This window comes from Macaca fascicularis, chromosome 10 (assembly GCF_037993035.2).
Source record: "Macaca fascicularis isolate 582-1 chromosome 10, T2T-MFA8v1.1".
Lineage (NCBI taxonomy): Eukaryota > Metazoa > Chordata > Mammalia > Primates > Cercopithecidae > Macaca > Macaca fascicularis.
The window spans coordinates 30,779,680-30,796,621 of NC_088384.1; the positions used below are offsets into that span (position 1 = coordinate 30,779,680).

The following is a 16,942-nucleotide window of genomic DNA, read 5'->3' on the forward strand; positions in this document are numbered from 1 at the left end:
GGATGCCAACTTTCCAGCCCCGCACAGGGGAGAAGCTGTTGGAGTCCCTGGTTCCAGCCTTTCTAACTAAACCCATCTCCTCCTATGCCACCTGCCTGGGTCCCTCCTGGGACTTTATCACCGTGCCACACTTTTTGGAACTACTGGTTAGAAGGTGAGTGTCCATCCCCTCCAAGGCACGGAGGTGCCTCTGTCCCCTACTGGCTGTGTCTTGAAGATGCACCTCTTGGAGCCTCAGTTGGCTCCTCTGGAACAGGGAGTAATGAGAAGATGAACCTCACAGGGTTCTTGTAGGGACTGAATGATCTAAGACACGGCAAACAGAAGGGTCCCTAGAGCCTAAAACTCTGGACAATCTGCTGTGGGTGCTGTGATTCATGTTTATTACTTTTCTCTTCCCCCTCACTGAGGCAGCTCTCAGCATTCTGCTGCAATGGCCCATATCTCTTGCTGTTTGGAAAGGCACATAGAAAGCAAGTCCGTGATGGCATTGGTAAAGGATGTCTGAGATTCTTTCTGGCTGGACTTTCTCCTTGACACAGAAGAGGGGTCCTTTGGTGCTGAAAAAGGAGCCACAGGCCCACTCAGACATCTGGAGAGGCCCACTGGGTTCTCCAATGGTTGGGGTTCACTAATTCCACACATACATACAAAACACCTCATTTGTGCATCGTTCTTCTTGTGGCTTGGCATAATTTCATAAACAAAGCAGATGACAATCCCTGGGCGTCAGTTCTACTCAGAGTCAGGTGCTCACAGTAGACAGAATAAACAAATCATATCTACAGAATGTTAGAGGGGAAACCCTCATGGCCTCCTCTACGTATGGTGGCATCCTCCCAGATTCTGACTAGAATGACGGAGCCCAGCAACAAGTATACACTGGGGGATTTAGGGTTCTGAAGGGCCTCTTCACCCACAAAACATGGGGGGAAATACGTGGACTCTGGCTGGGGAGAGACTAAAGGAGCCCTGGGGTTCATATGTCTTAGAATTCCCATGACAAGGCTGACATCTGGGGACTTCCCCTTCAAGAGGCAAATACTGAGATCAGTAGGTCACCTGCAAAGGAGAAGAGGCTGGGGTCACAGCTGGCCACTGAGAGACCCATCCCCAGCACTGTGGCTTCCCAGCTCTCCCTGTCCTCCTCCACCCAACACCTGCCCCTACCCTCCTAACCCCAGGACCAGGGGAACCAGAGCTGGACCTTTGATGAGCAAGCTGCTCATAAATCTGCCTGGAGCTGCAGTCTTGAGTGTCCAGGTGCACAGTGCTGTGCTCCAGGGCCATTGGGAAGAGAACGTCACTGGGACGCTGGGGCGCAGAAGGGTCCGCACAGCCCTGCTACATGGCCAGGTCTGCCCCTTTCAGGACAGCACTGATGGCTTGTGGTAGGGTGGGGCTGTCCTCCACACAGGCAGCAAGAGGCCAGGGACCCAGAACCACACAAGGGTGCCCTGGAGGGTTGTGTGGGAGAAGGCCAGGCCTCTGACTCAGCTGTCCACTCCATCACCAGCACCACCACCTCCATTTTGTTCACCTGGCCCCCTGAAAACACTTCAGTTTGCTGCCAGGCCCTGCAACGGTCATCTTTCTGGATAAAGCTGGCCTTCAGGACCTTCACCTGGCCTGGACTGGGCTTGGAAGACCATCAGGAAATTGTTTTAGGCCAGTTGGTGCTTCCGGAGCCCAAGGAGGCCAAGCCAGAAGGTGAGGAGGCTTGCAGTCTGGAAGACTTTCTGGGGGTGGTGTTTTGGGGCTACAATTCCCTTAAATTCCATCCAGTCATTTCTGTACTTGGAAATTCCAGTGAAAAGTGACTGGTGTGGTGACCTTTTCTCTTTTTCCAGATCCTGCTCCTCCTCCTGGGCAACACCCATCAACAATACTGGCCCTGGAGCCAGCACCACCACTGCTGGCGGACCTGCGGCCTGCTCTGGAGCCAGAGTCACCTGTAGCCCTGGATGCACAAGGATATCTACATTCACCACCAGCACCAGCACCAGCACGAGCACCAGCACCAGGGGAAGGGCCCCCTCCAGGAACAGTGCTGGAGCCACAGTCAGCCTCAGAGTCCCCCTGTCCCTCTCCCGGGACAGTCAAGAGTCAACTCAGTGAGGAGCTGCCGGACATCACGACCTTCCCTCCCAGGCTGCTGGCAGAGCAGCTGACCCTCATAGATGCGGTGAGCAGCTGGGCTTTGCAGGCTGTGCGTCTGGCACCAGCTTTCTCAGACCAGCCTCTCCCCGAGGAGCGGCCAATGCCCTGGGTCCATTTTCAGCCCCACTTCTTACCAACCATGGGATCTGGATGAATTTCCTCACCCACAAGCCTTCCCTGTCCGCATGTGGACAGCAGAGATGGGAAATGACCCGTGCCAGCTGCACAGAGTGACTGTGCAGACTGAATGACAGGGGATGGACAGAAAGCAGGACAGGGCAGGTGACCACCAAGGGGCAGGCAGGGCCATGGGTCTCTCACCCAGCTGCTCAGGAGCCTCACTACCCTCAGCACTTATTGGGTACCTGATGCATACTAGATTCTAAGGCAGACACCCAAACAGAGCCCAGTGTTGCAGCTGCCACAAGGAAAGTGCACTGGTATGGAGAGAAGGAGTAGAGGGCTGATTGGGATGGGAGGAAGACGAGGCCTCAGGATGGGGAGGCCTGAGCCACCTTCTAGTTCTTGGAGTGAGGATGGCCTGGGAGAAAACATCATTCTCACTTCCCACCCTTGTTGGGTTCTGGGCCATGATGCATTCAGGGCCCTCGGTGGAGAGAAAACCAAACCTAGGGACTCCCACAAGTCTGGAGCCCATTTTAAAGCTTTCTGAGCTCCAGCTGTGTTCCTGCCAGAGACTGTGGATGACTGTGAACTCACTTCCTGCCTGGGACTGTGGGTGACTCTGAGCTGGGCTGTGCTGTGTCCATGACACTCTTCTCCTTCCCCAAAGGAGCTGTTCAAGAACGTGGAGCTCTACGAATGCTTGGGCTCCATCTGGGGCCAACGACATCAGAAGGGGAGTGAGCACGTGGCACACACAGTTTGTGCCACCATTGCACACTTCAACAGGCTCACCAACTGTGTCACCACCTCCTGCCTCGGGGACCACAGCATGAGGGCTTGGGACAGGGCCAGGGTGGTGGAGCACTGGATCAAGGTGGCCAGGGTAAGCCATGGTTGGGCCTTGGGATTCCCTCTCTAAAAATGGGGAACAGCCTCTTCTCCTCCACTGGCTTTCAGGATTAGCATCTGTATCTCTAGCCTGAGCCCTGAAATCCCCTAGGCCCTTCTTCCCTGAGCTTCCCTGACCTTGACCCCCATGGCCCAGTGGTGGCTGCTCACTTCTGACCTGGGATCTTCCTTGGGTTGAACTCAAATCCTCCTAGATGAGTGACATTTAGTCAACCCCAGGTGTGCCCTCCTGAGGCTCCCTGGACCTCTGCTTCATTCAGGAAGGGAGATCTCAGCAGAGGGGGCTGAGGCTGAAGTGGGTCTGACTCCAACTCTGGACCTCACAGCTCACTCTTCCCTCTCCAGGAGTGCCTACGCCTCAACAACTTCTCCTCGGTGCACGCCATCATCTCTGCTCTGCGCAGCAACCCAATACATCGGCTACACAAGACGTGGGCAGGAGTGTCCAGGTGAGGAGCTCCCTCCAGGGGAACACCAGAGTTGACGTAGGGACCCATAGGTCTCCCCGTGTGCCCTCAATGACTCCGAAAGGTTCTTGGAAACCAGGGACATTGGAGGCAGGGATGGGCTGGTGGGTGTGGTCACTAAGCTGCAGTGGACTCCTGGGCAAGGATTTCCAACTCAGGACTAAGGGTTTTTTAACCATCAGCAACAGGCTAGAGCCAACTGGAGGCTTTCAGGTGTTCGCACCCAGCAGTGGAACTGTGTCCAGCTGGAAGTTAACTGTGAACACGACGGGGCTCATGTGAAGTAGAGATGGGCCAGGAGAGGAGCATGACAGGTCCCACCCTGGTCCTCTGGAGCCCTTGCCATCAGAGGACCCCACTGGAAATGCTCACACAGGAATTTGGGATTCACTGGGTTTTCAAACAAAAGGGATTGGAACTCACAAATCTGCCCCCTGATTCCCAAATTTACCCTTTTTTCTTTCCTCTGTCCATAGCAAAAGCACAAAATATTTAAAAGAACTCTGCAAAAAAGACACTGCAGTGAAGAGGGACCTGTTGATCAAGGTACAGTGGAGTCTGGGAGATGCGGGACAAGTGTTTAAGGGTCAGAGAAAAGAGTGAGTTTGGAAGGGCATTGGACCTGGTGTGCAGTGGTTATTTTGTAATGTTTTGATTTACCTACAGAAAGTGGACTTGAAAAATTCCCTCCATGCCTACTTTGGGCAACCTGGAAGAGAGGTGTGGGGGTCCATGGGCGCGTGGGGGCACGGGGGCAGGAGGCCCTGGAAATGGGATGCGCCAATGGCTGCTGGGCTTCTGAGCGGGGGTGATGAGCTGCAGCATTAGCAGGACTCTGGCTCACATGCTGGTCCATGCTGCTGGCATGGAGCTTCCTCCAGGCTGGGGGGTGGTCATTGTAGATGGGACTTTCTTCCTTCCTCAAACTGGGAGCAATTCCTCAGGAAGCCAGGCCTCCGCTGCTGCTTCTGTCTGCAGCGCACCTCCATGGGCAGGGACTGCAGTCCACACTGGGGGAAAGAGGGAACCACAACAGAGGAAGCTCATGTGCCAGGGAGTCCAGTAGACTGCACAGCTATGGGTGCCAATGGGCAAACTCAGGACAGATGTATGTGCTTGCTGGGACTCCCCACTCTGCCCTTGGCAGACATTTGAAAACGGTCATGTCACAGGATTCTCACCAGTTAGCAGTGACACATGCTCATGACAAGTATCTGGGGGATCCACGCATTCCTAGGGGACCTGCCCTGACCAGATCTCAGAAACCTCCATGCAAATGAGAAGGCAACATGCCACCCCACCCAGGATTCTGGAAAACCCTGCCATGTCCATCAGAGATGTCACCTCAGGAGGCCACATCCTGAGCGGAGGAAGAGAGAGTTCTGTGCACGGAACGCCCCTGGGGGATCACTGGCGAGGCCAAACCATGGATTTGGCATGGCGCAAACCCAGTTTGTGTGGCAGAGACTACAGTGGGGGCTCAGATATGCAGGTGCCACTCAACCGGGTCTCCTAAAATGCCCTGCCCCTTTCCCATCACGACTCTGCAAGGCTGGAGACCTAGACACTCAGAGACTCCAGAGAACAAGACCCTGATGGGTGGTGGTGCTGAGATGTGGGCTGAAGGCAGCCGAGACAGAGCCTCCAGGAGGGGAAGGAGGTGCCCTCTCTTTTGGGGCCCTGGGGAGTCACTGCCCACTCTGTGTCTCTGTTTCCTCATCTGGAAAATAAACGGATGCTGAGCCTGTAGTACAGGCCTCACAGGGCGGAAATGAGGTTCGAGAAAAGAAAGCAATTGGAGGGTGCTCGTGAATGGTTCTTCCTCAGAGGGATGAGGGGGAGAACAATGACAACAGCTACAGGAAACAGTACTCAGGAGGCCCTGTGAGGTAGCTGTGGTTTTCATGGCTCTTTACAGAAGAGGAAACAGTCTCAGGGAGGCCTGGCTGCATGATTGGGTGACACACACACGGAGTGTCGAGCTGGCAAGTGGTATAAGCACTGTGCCAGGTGACTCACGCCAGTCCCTGGGGATCCAAGTGTGGGGTGGCTGGGGTGTAACTGGGGGAAGGGAAGACAGCCTCACTGTCCCTGTCCCTGACACCTGGCAGGCGGGGAGCTTTAAGGTGGCCACCCAGGAGAGGAACCCCCAGAGAGCCCAGATGAGGCTACGGAGGCAGAAGGAGGTGAGTGAGACTGTGGCATGGAGGGACCGCAGGGGATCAGAGGACAGGGCTCTTTTCCCCACCAGCTGGAGGCCTCCATATCAACACAGCCGGGGCTTCCTCCCCAGCCCTGTCCTCCTATGGCCACTGGGCCTGGAAAACCTCCATTGGAGAGACCAGAGCAAGGGTCTGGGAAAGCAGAACTCAGAGTGGATGTGGGGAAGGGTAAGGCTGGGACCACAGGCCCTTGTGACTTGTTAAAATCTCACCATAGAGGTAACTAGGACTGATTGCCAGACTTGGAGGTCAGCTGGAATAGAGGAGGCAGGGAATTGGGAAAGGCAGCTGAGGGTCTTTGGCTGCTACAACTGGGAGACCTGGGGACGGGGGTTCTGGGAGACGGGCTGATGGGATTTCATGGGACAGGGCCTTGGGCAGGCACCTCAGGGTCAATACTCATCACCACTACCCCTCCCACCTCCCCACCCCTCCATGGCACAGGGCGTGGTCCCCTTCCTGGGGGATTTTCTGACTGAGTTACACAGGTTGGATTCGGCCATCCCGGATGATCTGGATGTGAGTGAGCCTGGGGCAGGCTGGTTGGGAACCAGGATCCTGAGGCTTGGGAGGACAGGGGCCTGGCCCAAGCCTTTAGATCTCAGCCCTTGGAAAACCTCCTCTCCTGAGAGCCTCACAGCTGCTCCTGTGTGGGGGGGTGTCAGGCCCATCTCATACGGCTGAGTGAAGGAGGCTCCATGGCAGCCACCAGTCCCTATCCCTGAGTGGTGAAGCTGCAGAGCTGCCTGACTGCAGCGCTGCTGAGCTGTGGGCTGAGCTGGACTCAGCCTCTCCCTAGGGTAGTCCCATAATAGGAGGGTGAAATTGAGCCTTTCCAAGGGCAGGCAATTCCAGGGTCACTGAGTGCTTTCTTTCTATGAGAGATCTCAATTTCTCTGTCTGTCATCAGAGAGGATTGGAGCAGAAGGTCCCTGAGCCTCAGCCCCCTTGCCCCCTGCTCTAGAGCACGGAGCCTGAGGCATGTCCAAGTCCTGTCGTGTGCACATCCCCTGACCCTGGTGGCCCTGGCAGTAGTGCAGCATGGGAAGGGATGGGGTGGGGCTGGTTGTGGGCCAGGGACCTTTCTGATGGGCTCTGTCTGCCTTCCAGGGCAACAGCAACAAGAGGAGGAAGGTGAGCAGCTGGGGCACTCACATTGGTTGAGGGTGGGGATGTGGACGTCACAGTCCACCCTGGGCAGGACATTCCCTGGCTCCATCCTCTACATCTTAGTTTTACTGGGAGGGTTTGATACGTACAGGAGGAGGAGACCTATCCCAGTGGGGAGAGTGGGAAAGGCACTGGAATGAAAGACCAGTTCCTGCAGGAGGGGCTCTTTACATCCAACTCTGAGAACAGGCTGGGGGCTGCATGGGGCCCCTTCACAGAATGGCCCCAGGGACCAGCCCCTTCTCCCTGCCTGCCAAAGGGCCCTCAGCATCCTCCACCCAGGCCCTGTCAGCATCCTGTCCTCTGTCTCTAGGAGGTCCGAGTTCTGCAGGAAATGCAGCTGCTCCAAGTGGCTGCCATGAATTACAGGCTTCAGCCTCTGGAGAAATTTGTCACCTGTTTCTCAAGAATGGAGCAGCTCAGTGACAAGGAGAGGTGAGGGCCTCGCACATGGGCAGAGGGTGGGAGAAAGCCCTCCATTTTTTTTTTTTAAACGTGGTCTGGCTCTGTCGTCCAGGCTGCACTGCAGTGTCACCATCTCTGCTCACTGCAACATCTGCCTCCTGGGCTCAAGCCCTTCTTCAGCCTCCCAAGAAGCTGGGATTAATGCTATCCATCACCGTGTCCGGTTGTTCTCTTGTTGTGGTGGTACATGTGGAGTTTCACGATGATGTCCAGGCTGGTCTCAACCTCCTGGCCTCAAGCAATCCACTCACCTCAGCCTCCCAAAGTACTGACAGCACAGGTGTGAGCCACCCAACCTGGCCTAGAGGAGGCTCTTCTGTGGACAGCTGCAGAGCACCTATGGCCATGACTCCACTGCCAGCATCAAGCCCTGTTGCATGGGGACCGCTGGGGACCCAGGATTCTAGCTGGGCAGGCACTGAGAGGGGACCTGATGTGTGGCTCATGGTGGCCTCACAGCTGCCTCTCTGTCCTGCAGCTACAAGCTGTCCTGTCAGCTGGAGCCCGAATCCCAGTAGGCTGGAAACATCCTGCAGTGGCTGGGGCCCTATTGGGATGCTGGCCAGAACACCAGCTCTGCATCATCCTTCACCCAGACCGGAGACACCAGGAAACCACATCTAGGTGGCTGGCAGCTCAGCTGCATCTTGACCCCACTCCTCAACACCAGCTGCTCCTGCTGGCCAGGATCAGGCCATGGGACTTTTGCAAGTCAGGCGGGAGACCATTTTATGTTTATTTTATTTAGTGTGTAAGTAACGGGTTTTTTTCTTAACTTTCATTAAAATAAAATTTTAAAACACTATTCAGAATGTTCTATAGTTGTTGAATTAGAACAGTAACTCCAGTGCAGTAACCGTATACCAGTCTTTAGGATTCATAGTCTAGCATGTCAGATTGAGGCTATGGCTGAACAAGCCATGGAATAGCGTTCACGTTACACCTGCCAACTGTTTAATGTTTTCCTTCTTTATTCAAATTAATTATTGCTAACTCTGTATAAGGAAAACAAAAAATAAAACAAACAAACAAACAAACCCTAAAAACCATAGTATGTCACCCAATCTACCACATTTGTTCTACTGACCAGCTACTCACAAACTTAAATTCTAGTTAAAGTCAAGTTCCACTGGGTTACTCTACTTTTTTAAGTTGTAAATATTTAATGAATCACTTAAATATTTACTGAAGGGCTGGAGATGGGAGGTAGTTATGCAAGTGGTAGGGCTGGCCTTCTCCAGAAATCCTGTGCAGAAGGGAGCTGGCCATGAGTCTCCAGGAAATACAGATAAACTTTTCCAACTATGGATCTTCCCAGACTTTCTGACACCTCTCTCCTAAGGGAACATCAAGGAAGGAGAGAATTGTTTGAACCCAGTATCTAAAGGATGTCCCACAGCTTAATTTGAACACAAGCCCCATTGTGGTACATCAGACAAAAACAAGTCAAAGAAATCAACATTTCAGGGTCTGAAATATAATACCCCAAAACAACACAAAATAAACACTTAAATCCAGTCGTGGAGCCACAAAGCTCCTATAAAAAAAAAAAGCGGGAGTTTATTTCAGCAAAACTTATATCTATGCATGCAGTTTGCAAAAAAGAAAGAAAACAAAAGCAAAAATTATCTATGGCAACAAACCCTTAGGCCATGCAATTGATTTGGCATTACTTTTTCTTTCTTATTTTTTGTTCTTTTTGGATGGGACACAAAAATCACTGCTAACAAATATGAATACAAACACATGGGACTATACATCACTTTAGAGCTTCCGCATGGGAAAGAAAAACAATGAACCATTAAAGAAGGCATCCTGATGAGTTCATGTCCTTTGTAGGGACATGGATGAAGCTGGAAACCGTCATTCTCAGCAAACTATTGCAAGAACAGAAAACCAAACACCACATGTTCTCACTCATAGGTGGGAATTGAACACTGAGAACACTTGGACACAGGAGGAGAACATCGTACGCTGGGGCCTGTGGTGGGTTCAGGGGTTGGGGGAGGGATAGAATAGGATATATACCTAATGGAAATGATGAGTTAATGGGTGCAGCACATCAACATGGCACATGTATACATATGTAACAAACCTGCATGTTGTGCACATGTACCCTAGAACATAAAGTATAATAATAATAAAAAAAGAAGGCATCCTACAGATTCAAAGAAAGTTCAGCAGAATCATATCTGTGAAAGGGGTTGCAATCTAACATGTATGAGAAACTAACACTACTCTAACTGGGAAAATGAACAAAACCTAATACCCAAGCTAAAACTGGGCAAAGAAACTGAACAGGCACATCTGAAAAGTAATCACAAAATTGACTGACAGGTCAAAGAGAAGCTGCTCAACTTCACTAATCATCACACACATGTCTAAGTGCAAACCACACTCAGATACCTCTCACTCTAATTAGGATGAAACTTATCCAAAACAAGAAAAAACCCATACATTCACAGGCAGTGGCCAATGTAGAAGTGCAGACAAAGAGATTTTATACACTATTGGTGGGAAGGTACATTACTATACACACGAAGCAAAACAGTTGAAGGTGCCTTAAACATTTTACAACTACCCATTCACCTACCAATACCACCACTGGTTACACACAGAAAGCACATGAAATCTGTTATGTTGAAGAGATATCGGCCTTCTTATGGCAATTGAAGCACTATGCACAATAGCGAAGGTATCCAATCAACCTACCTGTTCATGCACAGATGAAGGGATAAAGAAACTGCAGTACACAATGGAATCCTCCTCGGCCATAGAACTTCATGAAACCATGTCATCTGCAGCAACGTACAGAAACCTGGAGGACATGACCTTCAACGAAATGAGCCAGGAAGAGAGAGACAAACACGTCATGATTTCATGCATCTGAGAATGAGATCCACTTTCTCTCTAAATGACTTTATCTCCTAGAAGTAGAACATTCCACAGTGGTGAAGAGAGCCTGGGGGTGGGGGAGCCAGGGCAGGAACTGGGAAATGGATACAATGTTACACTTAGAGGACAGGAATAAATTCAGCTGTTCTACTCCACAGCAGGGTGTCTAGACTTAACAGTATCCTACCATATTTTCCAGAAAAGGCTGAAAAGAAGGATTCTGAATATTACAACCACAGAGAACTAATAAATAATAACTACACAAGGTAACAGAGACAGTCAATGCCTTGCTTTCATCATTACACAAGGTACATATGCATGGATCAAAATGTCCCACTCTACTCTTTAATTGTATACCTTTACTAGAGAGCAAATTGGTTTTAAGGACATAGAAATAAACAATGTTGAAGTTCATGTGAGACCAGGAAATGACCTGTACTTCCAAAGCAATTCTGAGAAATCCAAACTACATTGGATGCATGACACTCCCTGATGTGAAATTTCACTCAAAGTCTAGGGACCTGATTCCACATAGATGAGTGGAAGAGAACAGAGAACCTGTAAACTCACACACCTCATACCACCTGATGCTGGATGAAATACACAATGATCAGTAATGGGGAAAGAACTCCCTTTTCAATAGTCTTGGGATAAATGGAGAGCCATATGCAGAAGAGTAAATAACACTAGGCCTCTACTTCTCACCATGTACCAAAGTTCACTCAGATGAATGAAAGATGTAAATGGAAGACCTCAAAGTACAAAAATCCTACAAGAGACCCTAGGAAATACCCTTCTCGACATCAGCTTTGACAAAGCATTTATATGCCTAAGACCCCACGTGACACTGCAACAGCAGCAATAATAGACATGTGCGACCTAATACACTAAAGAGCCACCACACAACACAAGAAATTACCCACAGAGTAGACAGATGACATACAGGATGAGAGAAAATGTTTCCAAACTATGCACCTGACCAAGATTCTAATGTCCAGAATCTACCTTAAAGACCTTACACAAATCAATTAGCAAAACTCCCCAAATACTCAATTAATAAATAGCCAATGGATATAAACACACACTTCTTGAAAGATGATGTGTGAGCAACCAACAAATGTGAAAATATGCTGAACCTAATTGTCAGAGAAATATAAATCAAAAGGACAATGAGATATCATCTCATGCTGGTCAGAATGGCGATTACAGAGTTTTTAAAAAAAAAAAAAAAAGGGACACTGGTGAGGCAGCAGAGAAAGGGGACACTGGTCCACTTTTGGTGAAAATTCAAAGTAGTTCAGACACCATGCAAAGCACTTCGGAGATTGCTCAAAGAACTTAAACCAGAACTACCATCTGACCCAGCAATCACACCACTGGGGTATACACAGAGGAAAATAAATCCTTCTGTCCAAAGCACACATGCACACAAATGGTCATGGCGGCACCATTTAGAATGGAAAACACATGAAATCACCTAGGTATCCATCAACAGTGGATGAGAAAAGGAAAATGTGGTACATATATACCACAAAACACTAGGCAGCCCAAAAAAAAAAACAAAAAAACAAAAACAAACAAACAAAAAAAACAAGGAAATCACGTCCTTGGCAGCAACATGAAAGGAGCTGGAGGCCATTATCTAAAGAGAAATAAGGAAAAAACAGAACACCAAATGCCACATGTTCTCACTTCTAAGGTGGAGCTAACATTGAATACACCCTACCGTAAAAGTGAAAACAACAGACACTGGTGACTATCAGATGAAAAAGGAAGAAGGGACGAGGTATGGGCTAAAGACCTATCTGGTGGGCACACCCACTGCCTGCATGATAAGGTTGCTTGGAGTCCAAGTCTCAGTGTCATGCAATATACCAAAGGCAGTAACTAATCTGCCTTTGTACCTTTTAGTCTATAATAAAGGTGGATATTATGTTAGAAATACAAACTTAGAAGTTAAAAGCATGAATGAAAAACACAAATTTCTATAATTATCCAAACGATCTTTTATTTGGCATAAACTAAGAAAGTAGAGAGAATGAGTAAACCAAATACTCAACCCCAATTTACATATATCAAACACGTTTTTCAAAAGAACACCAAAAAGATGCAATGGGCAAAAGAGAGCCTGTTCAATAGATGATTTTGAGCAAACTGAATATTCACATACAAAACACTGAAATAGGACCCTTGTGTCACGCAACACAAAAATCAATGCAAAAGGCCGGGCGCGGTGGCTCAAGCCTGTAATCCCAGCACTTTGGGAGGCCGAGACGGGCGGATCACGAGGTCAGGAGATCAAGACCATCCTGGCTAACACGGTGAAACCCCGTCTCTACTAAAAAATACAAAAAACTAGCCGGGCGAGGTGGCGGGCGCCTGTAGTGTGAGACTCCGTCTCAAAAAAAAAAAAAAAAAAAAATTCAATGCAAAATGCATTAAAGACCTAAAATTCAATTCTGAAACCACAAAACTCCTACAAGAAAACATAGGGTGCGCATGTATTTTAGAAAAGAAATCCATGCATGTAGGCTGCTAAAGGTATTTTAAAAACTTTAAAACAAGGAAACACCCATAGACAATGTAATGGCTTGGCATTTTCACTGAAAAGCTGGGGACCCGGTTCCACAGAACAGTGGAACACATTCGAAGACCCAGATATAAACCTGCACGTCTGAAACCATCTGACACTTGAAAAAAATCAACACAAATAAGTGATGGAGAAAGGACTCCCTATCAGTAAGTGGTGCTGGGATAAGTAGCTATCTAGATGTAGAAGAAATAACACTGGGCCCCTGTGTCTCACCATGTACAGAAAATAACTCAAAATGAATCAAAGTTTGAAATGTGAAATCATGGGCCGGGCGCGGTGGCTCATGCCTGGAATTCATGCACTTTGGGAGCCAAAGCGGGTAGATGACTTGAAGTCGGGAGTTCAAGACCAGCCTGGCCGACATGATGAAACCCTGCCTCTAATAAAAAAACAAAAGTTAGCTGGGCGTGGTGGTGTATGCCTGTACTCCCAGCTACTCAGGAGACTGAGGCAAGAGAATCACTTGAATCTGGAAGCTGGAGGGTGTAGTGAGCCAAGATCGCTCCATTGCATTCCAGCCTGTACAACAGAGCGAGACTCAGTCTCTAAATGAATACACAAATACATAAAAATACAAGACCTGAAATGAAAAAATCCTGCATGAGAATCTAGCAAATACCCTTCTGGACAGAGGCTTTGGCAAAGTATTTATATGTCAAGTCCCCAAAAGCAGTGGCAACAAAAACAATTACTGATAAGTGGGAGCTAATACACAAAAGAGCTGCTGCACAGAACAAGAAACAACCACAGAGTCAGCACACAGCCTATAGAATGAGGGAACATATTCCCCAACTATGCATCTGCAAAACGTCTAATATCCAGGGTTTACCGTAAAGACCTTAAACAAATAAAATCAGAAAAAAACCCAACTTATAAATGGGCAAGGGACATGAACACACACTTAAAAGAAGGTGTACCAGTAACCAATGAGCATGAAAACATGTTCGATCTCACTGATCATCAGAGAAATGCAAATCAGAAACATACTGAGATACCATCTCACACTGGTCAGAATGGCAATTATGACACACAGTCCACAACAACAGAGGCTGGTGGGGCACATGAGCAAAGAAATGCAGGTCCACTGTTGGGGGAAATGCAAACTAGTTCAGACACCTGGGAGAGCAGTGTGGACATTTCTCAAAGAACCTAAAAGAGAACTACCACCCAACACTGCAACCCACTCCTAAGGATCTACCCAAAGGAAAATCCTTCCATCCAAAACACACATGCACTCGTATGTTTACGGCAGTACTACTCACAATGGTAAAGACATGGAATCAGCTTTGGTGCCCATCAGCAGTGGATCAGAGAAAGGAAATGTGGTACATACACACCACGGAACACTACACAGTCATAAAAAACAAATCCATGCCCTTACCAGAAACCTGGACAGAGCCGTAGGCCATTATGAACAAAAGGCAAGAACAGAAAACCACAATTTTCAAAACAGCTTCAGAGGTCAGTTGTGAATATTCTCTCCACAGAGAAATCATAACTTGAGCTCACAGAGGTGCCAGACACTGCAACTTCATTATGATGCTACCTTTACACAGATCAAATTGTCCCTTGCACCCGCTGGTTATACACACATACTCTACGGCAATGAAACTGCCGTCCCATTTTGGTAACATTCATTCTCACCGGAGTGAGATGATATCTGAGTATGGTTTTGATTGACTTCTTGTGAGGATCAGTAATGTTGATTCAGAATCCTTTACCTGTGCATCCTTCTCAGGTCTTCAGGTCCTTTGCCCAGTCTTACACATCAAATAGAAACAAGTTCACGATAACCTGGCAAACATCTCTAACCACAGCAAAATGTAAATCAAAACCACACTTAGATACCATCTCATTCTAATTGGAATGAGTGTTACAAAAAAAGACAAAATCATTGAAAGAAAGGGAAATGCTGGTGTGTGTTTCCAGAGAGAGAGAGAGACAGAGAGAGTCTTCTGCACAGTTCGTGAGAAGGTAAACTAGTGCACACGCTACAGAAACCACTTGGAGATTCCTCCAAGCCTTAAAAGACTCCAAGTACCATTTCAACCAGCAATTCTACTACTAGAAATACACTCAAAGCCATTGAAATCAGGACACCAAAGATAGACCTACCCACCCATGTGGATTCCAGCACTGTTCCCAAGAGCCAGTGTAAGCATCAACCTACCTGCTTATCCACAGACGAAGGGAGAAAGAAGCTGCTCCACATGTACACACCGGGATACTCTTCAGACAGAAAACCACAATGAAATCCTATCGTGGGGAACCACACGGTTGAACCTGGAGGACATGATGGTAAATTAAATGAGTGAGGGGGAGAGAAGTAAACCGGAGTCATCTCACACATGCAGAATCTGAGAAACTCTATCTCAAAGACCTGGCGAGCACAATATTGGTTTCCAGAGATTGGGGGAAAACAGGGGTAATGGGCAGGGATTGTAAATGGGTACGAAGTTACACACAAATGAGAGGAAGAAAGTTCTGTTGTTCTACTCCACTGCAGGGTGACCAGGCTTAACAGTATCGGCACATCACTTTCAAGGCAGCTTGACAGGAGAATACTGAAGGTTCTCAGCATAAAGGAATAAACAATGGGAAAAGGTAACAGAATCACTAAGAACCTTGATTTCATCATTCCACAAGGTACGCATGGGCCATAATGCCACACTTTACCCTCTCGTTGTATTGATCCTTTACTATGCAACACATTTGTTGAAAGAAATAGAAATAGGCGCTGCTAATATTCATGTGGGACCATGAAGCACCCTGAGTTTCATCCTCAACAATCCTGAGACATCCAGACTACGTCGGACACACCACACTTCCTGATTTTAAATTTCATGGAAAAGTCAGGGACCCGCTTCCACACAGAGCAGTGGAACACAAGAGAGGACCAAGAAGTAAAACCACACACTGAAAACTATCTGATCTATCATAGAATCCACAAAAGTAAGCAAAGGGAAAAGGACACCCTATTCAATCAATGGTGCTGAAATAAGTGGCTAGCCATGTGCAGAATAACACTAGGCCCCTACCTCCCACCACACACAAAGAGGAACTCAAGATGAATGAAAGATTTAAACGTAAAACCTCAATCTATTAAAATCTTACAAGAAAACGTGTGAAATATTCTTCTCCACATAGGCTTTGGCAAAGCATTTAGATGGCTAAGTCCTGAAAAGCAATGGCAACAAAAACAAAAATTGGCAAGTCAGACCTAATACCTGAAAGAGCTGCTGCACAGCAAGAGAGACTACAACAGAGTAAACAGACAGCGTACAGAATGGGAGAACACGTTCCCAAACTGTGCATCTGACCAACGTCTGATATGCAGAATCTACAAGGCCCTTCAACAAGTCAACCAGGGGAATAAACAGAAAAAGAATATCCCATTAATAATGGGCCAGGGACGTGAACACACACTTCTCAAAAGTCACCAAGCAACCAACAAATAGGAAAACATGCTTGAACTCACTCATTACCGGAGAGCTGCCAATCAAAAGCATAACGAGATGCCATCCCACGCAGGTCACGACGGTGAGGACCACACAGGCAAAGAACACAGGCTGGTGAGGCAGCCGAGGAAAGGAAATGCTGATACGCTTTCAGGGGGGATGCAAACTAGTATAGACACTGTTGAAAGCATGTCAGGGATTTCTCAAAGAGCTGAAAACAGAACTACCATCTCTCCCAGTAAGCCCACTCCTGTGCATCTATCCAAAGGAAAATCAACCCTTCTATCCAAAAGACACAGGCACTCGTATGTTCATGGCAGTGTTATTCACAATGTCAAAGACATGGAATCAACCTAGCCATCAACAGTGGATAAGAGGCTGGCACAGTGGCTCACACCTGTAATTCTAGCACTTTGGGAGGCCAAGGCAGATGGACAGCTTGAGTCCAGAATTCGAGACCAGCCTGAGCAAAATGAT

General features: G+C 48.2%; 1 long non-coding RNA gene across 1 annotated transcript; it reads left to right on the forward strand.

The window, feature by feature from the left end:
- Positions 1–7,365: 7,365 nt before the first annotated feature.
- Positions 7,366–8,324, forward strand: LOC135964393 (uncharacterized). The gene is made up of 2 exons (XR_012418964.1): positions 7,366–7,489; positions 7,998–8,324. It is a non-coding gene; the product is annotated as an uncharacterized lncRNA (long non-coding RNA).
- The last annotated feature ends 8,618 nt before the right edge of the window (positions 8,325–16,942 follow it).